Below are 4425 nucleotides of genomic sequence, written 5' to 3' on the forward strand. Positions count from 1 at the left end.
GTCATAGTTAGTGTTAGATATTATTTTAATTAATTGCATTAGGTCATTAGAAACCCCCCCCCCCTCAAAATATAAAAACAATTAAGTCGAGTCAGTTTAGATAAGTTATTGAGTCTAGTTAACGTAATTAGTAGAGTCTCTTGGGTTCGATAATCGGAGTTCTTAGGCTATACTACATTTATCAGTACACTTGCCGATTGTGTGATTTACGTTAGAGAGTCTTAGTTTATAAATTTAGAACTTAGAATGTCCAGGTTAGGGTTAATTTAGTTAAATCGCTTTGTGCACATCGACCACCACAACCCACCACACACCACCACTATCCACCACCATGATTGTATAAGCAACACTAATAACACCCATGTAAAGTTATCTCCCCTCTACTTCTTCTTGATGTATTCACTTTTTTTTGCTTTAGTTTAGATTATTTTCAATGCCATGTTATGCTATTTGGTAAAGACAACATCTTTTTCACTTTTTATAAAAACTTTCCATGATTATATGTACATTTATTTTATAACTCTACAACAGAGTTTTAACCAAATACAAGTCCAATACCTTTTTTTTAAATAAAACTTCATTAATACACCTTCGACCCAAACAGGCAAAAGACCAAACAAAACAACACCCCCGACCCAAATGGGCAAAGGGCCAAATTACAACATATACATAAGATATTTACACCACTCCTTCCACATAATATATTTACATGAAGATCTATTTTTAACCCACCCAAAACCTCTATACTTAATTTCTACGATAATATCTTGCGGACTTCTCCTGTTCTGATTGAAGACCAACTCGTTCCTACTTTTCCAAATACACGAGCAAGAAATAATAACCAAACCAAGAATAATCTTTTTTGCTTTCTTCCCTACCTGAAGGGAATTATGGATATCCATTAAACTTTAAATTCGAAAGCGAATATAAGGGGAATGTTGCACCACACGTTGACATCCGCCCAAACCAAATAGCCACCGAACATGCAGTGAATAAATGATCCACCGATTCCTCATACTCGTCATAGAAGGGACACATAACCGAATTAATATCCACATTTCTTCTTCTCAAATTAACTCTAGTTGCAAGCCCATCCAAATTACCTTTCCACGCCATTATATTGCATTTGAGAGGCACCCATTTGCACCAATCGAAATTAGGAAGATTGTTATTTCCCATGTCGGAAATTTACGCCTTTTTCACCGATTTCACCGAGAAGCCTCCTGATTGTCAACGTTCCATAGCCATGAATCTTTATCATTGGACAATCTCACCATGTTGATAACATCTTGACATTCCTGCCATTCCTTTAGCTCTGTATCAGACTTTGGTTGTCTAGCCCAATTCCAAGAGTAACCACCATTTCCGTGTCTCGTAACAATTCTATCCATAACCCTGCAACTTTTACACGAATCCAAAACAAACAAATGTGGCCATCTTTCCATGAAAGGAAGATCGCCCACCCAGGTGTCTATCCAAAACGAATATCAACCCCGTTCCCAACCTTACCTAAAATCATCCGATTTAATCCGTTACCATTTAATTTCATTTTGGAAATCAAATTCACTATGTTATTCCAGCAACCCGTATACGTACCATTAAGCGGCAGAAAACTTCTTTGGTTGTTTTTACTATGACATGCTTCTACCACTTTCCTCCATAAGTTTTGATTTTCGACCCTATATCTCCATCCCCATTTATAAAGGGGAGCCTCATTAACCTCTTTAAGTCTGTTTATACCCAACCCCCTTTATTATTGGGCCAAGTGACTCAGTCCCAGGCCACCCAGAGAAACTTTCTCATTTTCGCTTCGAGAATCTTAATTATACTAACCGGGGCTTTATATAGAGAGAAAAGTAATAAATAGTAAGACTCTCCATAACAGAATTAATCAAGGTAAGCCTCCCTCTATAGACATAGTTTTAGCTTTCCAAACCGACAACCTTTTGTCGAAAATCTCAAGAATTTGGTCCCAGTTGCTAATTCTATTCATATTGGCCCCCACCTTGATACCCAAATAGGAAAGTGGGATGTTATCCGTGTTACACCCAATCACCTTAGCCATTTCCTTGATATCACAGTTTTCCAAACTCAACCCGTATAAGTTTGATTTGTGAAGGTTAATCTTTAAGCCAGAAACCAGGTAAAAAACCCTAAGACATCTAGCCACATTCGTCACATTACCCCTATCCTAATCCCCCAAAATGAGAGCGTCATCAGCGTATAAAAGATGAGAGATGATCGGACCATTATTAGGAGTTTGAATAACTTTGAAAATCCATTCAAGCCCTGCTTTGTAGAAAATGCTAGACAAGTCTTCCATAACCAAAAGGAATAGAAACAGAGATAACGGATCTCCCTGTCTGATCCCTTTGGAACAACTGAATTCGAAAGTGGGAGATCCATTCACTAAAACCGCGGATCTAGCCGAAACTAAAACCTGATACGCGCAAAATGCAACATATAAATTATATCAATTGTGGCATAAAACTAACCCTTTTTTAGTACTAATGTTGGAAAAGTATGCTTTTGTCTTCCTTTTGTATTTTCAGGATTAAATAAGCTCAAATTAACAAAAGGAGCAAAAAGACAGCAAAATCTAACATAAATACAAGAAAAGGGACAAAAGTGGATTGCCCGACCCCTCGACAGCATCCTCCCAAGCAAAACAAAGAAGGCAGAAGACTGAACACGCCCCGTGCTCAGCGAGCACGGGGCCGTGCCCAAGAAGCAGCAGAAAAGACAAACTAATAGAAGCTTCTATTGCCCACCACGGGGCCGTGCCCAGCGAACACGGGGGCATGGTCAGAGTACTGCAGGCGTATTTATTGTAATTGCGAATTACAATTAATGAAGAGAGAGAGTGTCAGACGGACACAGGGTCGTGCCCAGCGGGCACGGGGCCGTGCCCAGGCTTCTGTTCAGCCTATAAATAGGAGTGCTTGGAGCCATTTCAACTCATCCCTTGGCACACCACCTCTCTCACACTTCACCCACCACCCACCACCATCACAACACCATCATCCACCACCATCATCCATTGTCCATCATAGAGTGTGTGAGTCGTCTCGGGATCCAAGATTGATCGTAAGAGTTCTTGACAATCAAAGGCCATGTTTGCCTAAGTCTCTTACATCACTTGGTGAAGACAAGTGTCTAGTGTAATACTTTTTATTTTTAATCTTTTGCACTTTTTATTTGGTTTTGTATTAATGACTTTAATAACTAGTTTCTTATGTTGAAGGTGATTCTTCCTTATCGTTTGTCCGTGGTGTCTTGACATTATTTTACTGTCTATATAAAATAAAAGATTTTCACCGTTCATATCTCCATGGTCTATATGGAGGTATGTTGGCTACCTGGTCGGGGGTTAAGGGAACGGTTTGGTAAGAGTCTTGCCCTTGTTCAGCGTTTAGAGGTCCTGCAAGGGACCTAGGTCAAATTTAGTAGGATCTCCTTCAATACCCAAGGTATTGGATGGCGGGGATCCAAACTCTTTGGCCCCCTCATAAGTTAAACTACTATTAATACTATAACCCGGCTACTTAGGACTGTATCCCTGCTGACTCAGACTACTTAGTCGAGGGTAACGTCACCTTCAAAAGAGGGGCCTACCATAATTTGCATTAAAACTTAATTAATTATCTTTCAATAATCCGACCGTTTAGGATTGTATCCTTGCTGACTCAAACTACTGGGTTGAGGGTAACGTCACCTTCAAAAGAGGGGCCTACTACAATAACTAAGATAATCTCTTAAACAAGTGCAAAAGTGCGAAAATAATCAAAGGTGACACTATACACGAGTTGGATCCAAGTGATTCATCTTGTCTATCTGTTTTTATTTTTATTTTTCAGCATTTAGTTAGTTTTATTTTCTTAGTTTTAAAATCTTTTCTAACATTTTGATTTGATTAGACGTTGAGGATAAACCGGTACTAAAAGCTCTTGTGTCCTTGGACGACCTCGGTATCTTACCAATACTATACTACGTCCACGATGGGTGCACTTGCCCATATGTGTGTGTGATGTTAGTAAATATCGTGTTTTATAAATTTAAAACTTGGCTAAAAAGTGTAAAAAGGGCTTAAAATATATACCTAAAACATATACACACTAGCACGCATCAAGTTTTTGGCGCTGTTGCCGGGGACACAAGGATTTTAAGAAAGTTAGGAATCAACGGCCTAATCATTTTTTTATTTTTTTAGGATTTTTCTAGTTTTTCAGCTTCTGCAGAGCTCAGCACGGGCCGTGCCCGCTGAACACGCCCCGTGCCCAATCATTGGAACTGGCAATCTTGTTTTAAGTCAGACAGTAAGCTGAACACAGGGCCGTGCTCACTCAACACGCCCCCGTGCCCAAGATTCAGTTACTGAAAACAAAACCGTTAGATCCCGGCGGTTGGTAATTTCTGACACAAACA

Source organism: Helianthus annuus, chromosome 8, assembly GCF_002127325.2.
Source record: "Helianthus annuus cultivar XRQ/B chromosome 8, HanXRQr2.0-SUNRISE, whole genome shotgun sequence".
Lineage (NCBI taxonomy): Eukaryota > Viridiplantae > Streptophyta > Magnoliopsida > Asterales > Asteraceae > Helianthus > Helianthus annuus.